Source organism: Pelophylax lessonae, assembly GCF_965119305.1.
Source record: "Pelophylax lessonae genome assembly, chromosome: 1".
Classification (NCBI taxonomy): Eukaryota; Metazoa; Chordata; class Amphibia; order Anura; family Ranidae; genus Pelophylax; species Pelophylax lessonae.
Window position 1 is genome coordinate 265727912 of NC_138768.1, and position 11872 is coordinate 265739783.

An 11872-nucleotide genomic window follows, 5' to 3' on the forward strand; every position below is an offset into this window, starting at 1 on the left:
GAGTGAAAAAAAAATCGCAAGAGTGGTACACTATGCAATAAACAGCGCTAGCTATCCAAAATAAACAAGCAACCATCCCCAAAATCAGTATCCAAAGTGAAGGATTGAAATTGAGAAAAATAATGTATAAATTATATATAGAATATCATAAATAATGTAAATGTAGAACACAAGTACTACTGCAAACAGCAAAGAAAAGGAAAAGAAAACAAAGGGAAAAAGGTTTTAGTTACCCCTAAAAACCCAGTGCACTCAAAACTTATCGGCGTGACATTGTCGGAAGTTTTAGGGATGTCCATCTTATGATCTCTTCCAGTCAGCCAGCTAGCAGATTTTATGGAAAAGTTAAAAATTCTGATCCAGTTTGTAGCTAAATTAAATAAACAAGCAATCATGAAGGTTCCAGTGCCCAGAGATGAGGATTCAGTTCACCCTTGTTCCTAGTAAAAAAAAAAAATATATCTAAATCAAGCAATCTGTGCCCAGTGTTAAAGTTGAAAAAACTTAACAAGAACAGAAAGTTGGAGTCGTGCAAGATAAAGAACCTCCAACTATATTATTTATAAATCTGGGAGATTGATGCCCTCTGTAGGTTTATCAGACACCTACTTGTCCCAATCCATCCTTCATTTCAATTTCACTACCAGTTTCGGTGCCTCCCATTCGGTCTGTCCACCTCCCCCAGGACATTCACAAAGGTTCTACTGTCTGCAATGGCAATTGCGAGAATATAACACTACTTGGACAGCATCCTTCTAGCCAGCAATTGGGGGATGCTTATCTAGCATTAGGATGCTCTGCTACACAATCTACAAAATTTTGATTGCTAATTGGAAGAGCTTTCTCTGTCCAGCCTAAAGAATGAGGATCTTGGGGGCATTTTTGGATACACGGAAAAATTCAGTAGAACTTCCACGAGGGAAGATCCATCCTCTGATAGAGAAAATCAAAGATGCTTTGGATCTCTTCCAGCAGAACAGTGTTGGAGTATCCATGCTTCTTCTTAACTGACCAATTGTTCTTTTTAAATGGAATACAATCACATCAGACCCCACCCAGAAAGGTTTGGGGATGCATTTCATAGAGCAGGCTGCTCAAGGTCATAGGATGTTCAGGTTAGGAGGCATAGTATTGAATGCTCTCGATCTGAGAGCACTGTTCAAAGCCCTTCTGTCATTCACTCCTTTTATAAGAGGAATATGAGTTGTACTGTGCCTAGACAGCAGTGAAAGGGTAGAATTATTATATAGTCAGTGGAATTTCCATGTATCTATAATTGCAATTATACCATTTTGCCTAAGGAAGCTCTGGTGTCTGTCTCTCCTACAGTTGAGCATTGAGTCACCACTGCCTCTGCCAGTGATGACTGATCTCTTTCATGGCCAGTTTTGCCATCCAGCCCAAAGGTACTACCTTTGATAGCATGGAAGTTGAGAAGCGGAGGCTACCAAGTCAAGGGTGCTCAGTACAGATAGTGGCTATCTTGTGTCAAGCCAGAGAGGTCTCCATGAATAAGACTTAACAGAGAATAATGCTCGTACACACTTGCAGATCGTCGGCCGAACAATCGGCCGTCAAATGTCCACGGCTGTCGTGTTTGTTGTTTGTCTGTTGAAAAGTGCTCAAAACTTGCCCAGGACTTTTGTCTGCCAACAGAAAATGACGTCAGAACGTTCAACGCACGTTCCACGCACGTCCGCCGCTACAAAAGAGGAAGTGAGTGTTTGGCCGTGACCCTTCTGGGCATCTTGCGCTGATTTCGGTAGCATTTGTTTGGTTGACGACATTTTGCTATTTTCCGAGACATCGTTCGAGAATTTATTATGGAGACCGAGGATTCGACCATTGCTGTACTTAGCGTTGGAGTTTTGGCTCTGAGGCGACGTATGAGCAAGAGGAAGAAGAACCGGACCTCCTGGACGAAAAATTGGTTGCTTAACCGTGATCAATTTTCCCACATGTCCTTGCTGAGGGAGCTCCAGGAAAATAATCCTGATGACTTCAGGAATTATTTGAGTATGACGGATCCCATCTTTTACCGTCTTCTTGCCCTGGTGTCCCCCTATATTCTGAAGCAGGATACTTGTATGCGGGTTGCAATAACTCATGAGCAAAGGTTAATTGCGACTTTGAGGTATCTTGCAACAGGGAGAAGCCTGCAGGATCTGAAGTTCACCACAGGCATCTCCCCCTAAGCTCTTGGAGTCATCATCCCTGAGACCTGCTCTGCTATCATCAAGGTCTTGCAGAAGGACTATATCAAGGTATGTTTTATTTTTTACATTACATTACATGTATTATGATGTTTTTGGATGTACAGCAATTGACACAGGCCATTATTTTGTAACTACCCTCTGTCCGCATGCACATAGTAGTAAAGATGTAGATTATCTTAACCATTTGTAAAATTACCCACTAACCACCCCACCATTCTCTCCTATGTGTCCCTAAACGCATTGCGTGTTAACAGTATTTTGAATTTGTGTCATTTTATTACTTTCCCTCAAACAATTATTCCTTGGCCAATGTTTTAGTACCTAGTTTATGATTTATCTTAAATACATCAGTCCATCCATTCCCATCTATGATTGTGTATGTTTATGTAATGATGTTAAAACCTTCACTGACCACAAGCCCTTATTGATGTATAAATGCCCAGTTTTACTTACCCATCCCCCCACCCACATGCTAAATCTAAAAGTCAGCATATACCAAAGCTCTAGCTCAGAGGTCTTAAAACTATGGCCCTCCAGTTGTTCAGGAACTACAATTTCCATCATGCCTAGTCATGTCTGTGAATGTCAGAGAATTACAAGGCCTCATGGGATGTGTAGTTCTGCAACAGCTGGAGGGCCGTATTTTGTAAATCTCAGCTCTAGCTGGTGAGTATAATGGGCCATACACACTATAAGATTTTCAGAACAATTTTTCCTTACGATTTACCAAAACCAAATAATATGAGGTCAAACAAACACTTTCAAATCCTATGCAATCTGGCAGGCCCTTGCACTACATAGAAAAGGTAAATCTCAAGGAAAAAGTCTTCAGAGAATCTTATAGTGTGTATGGCCATTTACAATATAAGAACAATAGGAGGTGTAAAATAAATGTATGTAGATGTTACATCCCCAAATCCAAATGATTGCCTTCCTGTTGTTTATATTTTTAAAAAGTTGCATAAGAATTTAAGACAACTGTGTGTGTAATTAATAATGTGATGTGCTCAAGCACTAAATCTTGTTTTTTTTTTGGTTTTCCCCCACAGTTTCCTTCAAACGCAGAGCAATGGCTGGAGATTTCTGCTCAATTTCTGGGGAAGTGGAATTTTCTCAATTGTGGGGGTGCTATAGATGGGAAGCACGTCCGCATTGTCCCCCCTCCGAATTCCGGCACATTTTATTATAATTATAAAGGATTTTTTTAGTATAGTCATGCTAGCCATAGTTAATGCAAACTATGAGTTTATTTTTTTGGATATTGGCAGACGGAGTTCGCTCGTCATCTTCATAACGGCACTCTGAACCTGCCATCCAGGGAGCAAACCGTTGAGGGTATGAGCTTTGTTTTTATCGCAGATGATGCTTTTGCGCTTGGGGAGCATCTCATGAAGCCCTACCCTCAGAGGAACCTCACCCCCGACCAAAGGATCTACAACTACCGGTTGTCCAGAGCTCGCAGAGTTGTGGAGAATGCCTTCGGGATAATGGCCAACCGGTTCCGGATATTCCTGATGTCCATACACCTGGCACTGTACAAAGTTGATAACGTGGTCCTGTGTTGCTGCATTTTGCACAACTTCCTACGCAGGAATGCAGAAAATTATGTTATGCAGCAACTGGATACTGACCCTGCTATGCCAGGTACAAGTGGAGAGGACAAACCTCGTGACCAAATGGAGTCCATGACCTCAATGCAAGTTGGACACTCAGGATTGGCATCACAGAGGGCCCGTCAGATCCGCCAGGAATATCTGGAATATTTTATGGGGAGAGGAGCTGTGTCCTGGCAGCAATCGATGTCACACACACATTAATGTTGTTAAAGATTTGACACACAAGATAAATGTCAGAGATATCAGATTTTTCAACACATTATACCAAAATTGCAATGATTCTGTATTGTGGATTCTAATCATTTGGGCACATATGCCAAACATAATTTTTTGGGTTAATCATGTGTTATATATGTGTGACTTTGGAAGGGTTAATACATTCATCAGTGTGTTTCTTTACTGTAGTCTCTCACCAGCTGATCCAAAGTGATGATGGCCATGTGTTATTTTTTAGCCAGTGGTGTAAATACAAGGGCCTTCTGCACCCCATAAAATTTCCACAAACCCTCTCACATTGAGAACTAGGTCACACCCAAGGTTCATCTAATGTCACCTTACATTGGTGGTCATTGTCCAGAAGGTGCCCATACTATATATTTCATATAATACATTAGGGTATTAACAACATACCTACACCTGTTATGTTGTGTTCATTTATGACATCCTTCTCACTGCCCACCAATGTTAGGATATGTCAGTGTTATGTGAAACTTGATCATTGTTCAGCTCAAAGTGTTATATATAGGTAATGTAAATTGAACTAGAGCAACGAACAAGCAATACACTATAGATTACACTGATCTCCCTACACTGATTGCTACTGGCAATATCAATGCCATATTGAATCCTAGGACTGCTAGTACCTTGAGTGTTGAGTCACACTTATGCGATGCGGGAAGTCTGCGACTTTGCAGCCTTCATGCATCGCATAAGGGTGACCCGTCACTTACTTTTTGCACAGGATTGTATTCCACAAGTGTGAAGCACTGTGCGATCTAATCCAGATACATCAGAAATAAAGGGTCATGTGCGACTTGTGTGCGTGTTCAGTGCGAATGTAGCCATACAAAGTGTATGTCTCAATTCACACTGCACATCTGATGGCATGTAATATCGTAGCGCACTGCTCCTTTATTACATGCGATCAGATGTTCAGGCAAAAATCAGCTATACAGTTTGTATGGCTCAATTCGCACTGCACTCGCACAAAAGTCGCACATGATGCATTTATTCAGCCGCATCAGGATAGGATCGCACAGTCGTTCACACTTGTGTGATCCGATCCTGTGTGAAATGTCAGATCGCACTGTGATATGCGGTAAACTGGTGGGATCTTTAACATTTCATTGACACCTCCAGCAACTCGCATATGGCACTCGCATTGTGTCCAAAATGCTTTCATTAACATGTAAATATGTGAATAGGACAGCCATCATACATTTAGTGCTTCTTTACACAGCTTTAGACCTGGACCCCCCAACGAAAGTCAAATAAAGAATTGAACACACATTGTTGAATGTAAAAATGTTTTAGTAACAAACATTCACAGGGTTAGGGTGTTGTAAAGTGCTTTTCCCAAACTTGGGTACACTCTTAACATCTGAGTGTAATAAAAATGCCATAAAAGATTATAAAAAATTTGTAACATCAGGAACATCCCAATAAAAACATTTAAAACTTATTAAAATTTGGGTTTAACATTTGCCAATCATGTCCACAAAATCGCGCATTTTGTTTTGTAATGCCGTTGCAGTCTCCTTTATTTTTTCTAGGTCTAAGCAGCATTGTAGAGCCTCATGGGTCAATTTGGCTAAAGTGCAACTATGTAAAACATGATCTGTAAAAAAAAAATACAACTGAGTCAATGTGAATCACCTACATGAGGTCATAATAGAGAAACATTTGGTGTCCAGGTTATCTTAAATTACTCTCGAGTTAATACCTACCCTGTTCTTATGCTCTTTTGCCCTAGGCTCTTCTTGTTCCTCCTGTCCTCCTCCGATGCTGTTGCTGATGATTCTGCCGGTCTCCTGAGCTTACTATATATTCATTAGGGGTGTGAACGCATGATGACGTCATTGTGAGGGCATGGTCGTAATGTATATATATATATATTAAGCTGCAGAGACAGGCAGAATGCACGGCAACAGCATCAGAGGAGGACAGGAGGAAGAAGAAGAGCCTAGGGCAAAAGAGCAGACAACATAAGAGCAGAAGATTGGACAGCAGAAGAGTGGAGAGGAGAAGATCCAAAGAGCAGAGTGGAGAAGACTGGATGAAGATATTTAAGAACATTTCAGAAACGTCTCCTGTCGTTATTCACATACACTTCCATTTATGTGGTTAATGTGTAGGGGTACTATGTACCCCATACCCATTCACATAGGGATTGGGGTCTGAATCTGGGGGCCACCCTTTATTAAAGGTTGCTTCCAAAGTCCTAGGAACCCCCTGGCCGCATGACCCCCCAAAACCACCATACAGGGTTGTGGGGATGAGGCCCTTGTCCTCCTCAACATGGGAGCAAGGTGCTTTTGGGTGTGGGGTGCAGAGCCCCCCCTGGCCCAAAGCAACAAAACCCCCCCCCATGTTGAGGGCATGTGTCCTGCTGTGGTCCAGGGGGGGTTTGGTCCGCTTGCTCGTCCCCTTTCCTGGCCTGACAAGCTGCATGCTAGGGTCTGGTATGGGTTTTGGGGGTAACCCACGCTGTCTTTTTGTTGTGGGCCTACCCTCAAACTCAATACCACACACAAAAGGCCTGCTTGGGAACTTGGGGGGACACCCACGGTGGGTTATTCAATTTTTCTGTGTAGTTCCCCCTCAATAATCTTCACAGCGCAAGTGGCCCCGCAAGTCAGAGCATCCTGATCCGACTTACGGTGCGACTTCCATTCAAATAAAGAGGCTCCCATAGGGAACTAGTGTTGACAATTGGAGGCTAAAAATAACACTGATAAAAATCATTATGAAAAAACCTACGTGGGCACACAATTGTCTCTCCGACACTTGGTCCAGGATCCTCCAAATTTTCTGATGTGCCGGCAACGCTGCTTCGCAAGTTGCCAGGAGATGTGGTTTCTGATGTGTTAACATCTGACCTGGCTGGAGATGCCACATCCTCGCATGAGGGAACATCTGCAATGTAAATTTGTAAGGGAATACAAGAATATAAGGTTAAACAATCATTGCTAATACACATATTTCTATGATCCCACTACCCAAAAATCTGTGCCTACCAACCTTCATGTTGCTCTGGTGTCTGGTCACTTGTTGGCTCCACCAGTATTATTTCTGGAATAATGTCTTGATCTACATAATACAAAAAAGTTGCCATTTCATAAAAATCACAAGAGGTACATTTGTTAGGACATGGTGCCCTGCTTGATAGCTATTTTAGGAACAAATATTAAGACATGTACATGGTTATCTACTAAAAATATGGTACATTAATGTTTGACTGTGCATAGGAACCAATTACCTTTTGGAGAATGTGTGCCAGCATCTGGGCCCATGTCCTCATCTTCTTCCTCCACTGCAGATGGAGCTGCCAAACCTCTCCTCCTCCTTTCCCATTCTTTGGCTCTTTGTTTTCTTTTTTCTCCTATTTCAAGGTTTGAATAATAGAATAATAATCTGTGATTAATAGGAATGTTTGCAGAGAAAATTCGTGCAGGAAAGAACGTTTGTTGCAACACAATACATATATTTGTAACTATGGCTTCCTGTCTTTTAATGTAATATACTAAAAAATCAACAATAGATCGATCTAATCACGACATGACCAATAAAATGAGTAATAGTACTTTTTATATAGACATTAGAATCTAGACATGTTAATACAACATACAACAAATTTCAAATAAACATATTGCATGATAAAAAAAAAAAACTTACTTTTTTTCAAAATACGATGGATTTGCCCAAGCTGATCCTGCTCACGATGTTTAAGGTCGGACCATCGTTTCCTAATTTGATCTTTGGATCGCTCCACACCATATTTTTTATTCAAACAGGCCACCACCTTGTCCATGATGCGGTCTTTCCTGGCATTGGGCCGATCGTAATTATCCAACTTCCCATCATAATCCATCCTTTCTAGAATTCCTACCATCTCCACCATTTCCCCCTTGGTCATGGGTGTAGCCCTGGTTTTTCTGGTGGCCCAACCACTTCTGCCCACACTAGTTGAGCTCTCAGATCGTTGAGACATGGTTCTTGCGAACGATTGTTCCACTGCCTCAGGTGTGTGTGTGTTGCATGTAGGCCTGATCTTCTGCACGTACACACCCCTGCACAAGCCCGCCACTGGAGGAGGAGTTGACGCATGCGCTGTATTTAAAGGACGCCAGATCTTTCGGTCGACGATTCGCTAGCGGACATATCATTGGTTGGAGCACGATCGATCGGCGAATCACGACTCTTCACCGCAAACAAAGGTACGACTATTTGATTAGAAAGTGTGTGTTTTGGGTCCTATACAGCTTTTATTGGGAATATCTTTATTATGTCCCAAAATACATGCTATTTTAATATGTTTTGTGTTGTGTTGTGTCTTGCAGGCATATAGTGTTTTGCAAAATGGTTGACTGTTTCACCAACCATGAATTCCTGATCAAATTTATTGACGAGTTAAGGCAACTGCCTTGTTTGTGGCAAATGAAATCGGCCGAATACAAAAATAGGCATCTGAGACGACAGGCCTATGAACATCTAGTGGCCTTGTACCATCCCGTCTATCCAAGGGCAAATATAGATTATGTCACAAAAAAAAATTAGCAGCATTCGCACTGCCTACAGGCGAGAGGTCAAAAAAATTGAGAATGCCACAAAGTCAGGAGCAGCTGCAGAGGATATCCCTGTACCACGGCTGTGGTACTTTGAGAACCTTAGATTCCTGGCAGACACAGTGGAATCCAGGCCATCAATTTCCACGCTGCCTTCTACTTCGGCAGAGGCCTCTGTCTCAGTTGATCCCAGCCAGGAGGAAGATATCCTGGAGGAGAATTTGACTCAGGTATGGCATTTCACAATATATTGTCTGTTAAAAATGTAATCATGTAACAAAATTATAATAATAATAAGCTAAACCATAATTGACCCTTTATGTAAACGGGCATAGCAAGGGGTTGGCATGAAAGGCAACCGCCAGGGGCGCAGGCCAAGGGGGGTGGGTCGCAAAAACATTGGCATTGTTTTAGTGATTTTTTAACAATCCACTCAGCCTGCACACCCCAGAACCCCTAGTTTGCAGGCGGATTCATGCAGGTGTAAAACATTGAGAGGTGCTTCATGCAGGTGTAAAACATTGAGAGCTGCTTCATGCAGGTGTAAAACATTGAGAGCTGCTTCATGCAGGTGTAAAACATTGAGAGCTGCTTCATGCAGGTGTAAAACATTGAGAGCAGCTGAGCCAACAGACCAGGAGACTGAGACTGCCTCTCACTGCATCCCCAGCACACCTCCGGTCCTAACAAACACTGCTATAGCCTCAGCACACCTCCGGTCTTACAAACACTGCTGCATCCCCAGCACACCTCCAGTCCTAACAAACACTGCTGTAGCCTCAGCATTCCTCAGGCTCAACCTTTTTTTAACAAAACTAACAAATTAACAGCTCCTGCAAATGATACATCCATCCTTGCTTCCATGTCTCTGGTCTCTCACTCTGGGTCAGCAAGGCAGGTGGCTTCCTTATTCCTGTTTACCTGCACCGCTTCACCCTCAATGCCCTACATCAAGCCCTCTGCAAGTTCAGGCCCCTCTCTCTCTGCAACCCCCCTCCTCTCTCTCTCTCACACCCCCTCTTTCTCTCCCTCTCTCCTCTCTCACCCCTCTCTTTCTTGTTTTTCACACCTGAGACAATGATTGCCCACTAGAGAGCTCTACACTGGGCAAACAAGGGACAAATGAGAAACATTTAATGCCCTTTTAGATTTTTTTTTGGGGGGGGTTACATTTTTACATTGATCTTGGGGGGGGGGGGGGTTTGTTGCCAAATACAGCTTCTCAACAAGGGCACTGGAGACCCTAGATACGCCACTGTATGTAAAGTCTGCTATTTGTTCACAATAATATAACAAACATGCATTTTTATATACACTATAACATTCTAATCAATTGTTCATTTCATCAACAGGGAAGTATCACTGAGGAGGAGCCAGGTTGCAGCCAGGAGCCTGGGGAGCCCTTGGAATTATTTCCACCACCTCCTGCCAAACGGAGGCAAAAAAGTAAGCACGTGGATGATATCACATACCAATTTATTAGCGAGGCCACCATAGCCCTCCGTAGGAAACCGGAGGCACATGAGTCCTTCGGCAATATGACGGGCAAAATTTTAGGGCAGGTGGAGCTACTGCAGCGGCACTATGCCCAAAAAATTATTTTGGATGTGCTGCAAAAGGCGGAAAGGGGCTTCCTTACGGAGCACAGCCACGCATGCGAGGAGCACCCGTGCCCTCCACCTTCACCTCCACAACACCCACCACCTCGCCAAATGCCACATGGCAGCCAGTGGCAATATGGCCAGCATGATACCAACATGCCCTCATGGCAGCCTGAGTATAGCTATAGGCAGTTATAATTTTTGTACCCTGTTATTTATTTTACCCCTGTTTCTCATTTTCTAAGTTAATTTTGTCCAAATGGACCTTTTTTATGTTTATTTTTATAATACGGAGAGTATTAATGTTTTCAGTTTGTTTTTTGTGATTTAAAAAAATAAATAAGATTGCACTTAAAAAATGGCATATCTTAATTTGTTAACATGTTTAATATTGTGCATAACCAACAAAATATGTTTTAGACATTAATTCATAAAAGAATAAAGGGACATATCAATAGTTAGATCTTTGCAGTCAAAATACAAAAATAATGGTGAAGAGTTAAAATTATTTAATTCTAAATTTTGATAGAATAGACAAACATTATCTTCATCATAACAGAACACATGCCTTTTTATTTGAAAAGTATTGCATTATGAGCAGCATCTTCCTTCTTCTCACATTTATCAAGATTAGCATGTGCTCCGCATTTCACATATTTTTTGGCCTGCCGCGAGCCGAAAGTTCTTTCTGGATCAAATGTTGAGTTTACTTGAGAAAATTCTTCCGGGACCTTATTTGGTTCCGATCATGCGTGTTGAGATTTGTAGATGTGTGTCGGCCGAATTCTGTACTGACTGACGAACAATCAGCCGTTCTGGTGTCAGCCTACAAAAATTTTAATGCTTGCACGACAGATTCTGTTCGGCCGAAAGTGCGCTGTCGGAAGCATCATACTAACAAGCCTACAATCGGCAGATCGGTCGTCGGCCGAAGCTTTTCGGCCGACAATCTGCACGTGTGTACGGGGCATAAGGCTAAAAATTGCAGATTTCACACAGCAAAAGCCAGGAGTCCTTTTATCACCAAAACAAGCCAAGGTTCTGCGATTCTTGCAACTGGGTCTGGGCGGGGTCCTAGGTTCAAATATGTTTAAAGTTCAAATTTAAGCCTTGTCTGCACTTACAGGGGTTTAAGGAGCTCTTAACCCTTTAGTGATGCAATTCTTAAAAGGCTTGCATGCAGTTATAGACCTGCCAGGAAACCATTGTCCTCTAAGAGGGACATGGTTATGGTCCTCAGCTCTATCAATATCTTATTTATATCATACAGAATTGGCTACACTCTGCCATCTAACCCAAGATCATATTTCTGGCTGCTACAACCTCTGTGAAAAATGTGTCAGAGCTGCAGGCTTTGTACTCAAGGAGCCTCACCTAACGTTTTAAAAGGACAGAATAATCCTAAAATCCTCAGACCACTTTTAAGATGTCTTTCTCCTTCCACTTTTACCAGGCAGTCAATTTACCATCTTTCTGTGGTGAAGCAGGAGATCCACATCCCCTGGATGTTGATTTACCTGTGATGGCCTGCTTGACAGCTACCTTTTCATTCAGGAAAGTTGAACTCTATGCTTGGTTCTGGCATGGCTTAAGGCAGGGTCAGACAGCATCAACATCTAAAGTCACCTCATAGATTAAGGCAATTAAAAGTCTAC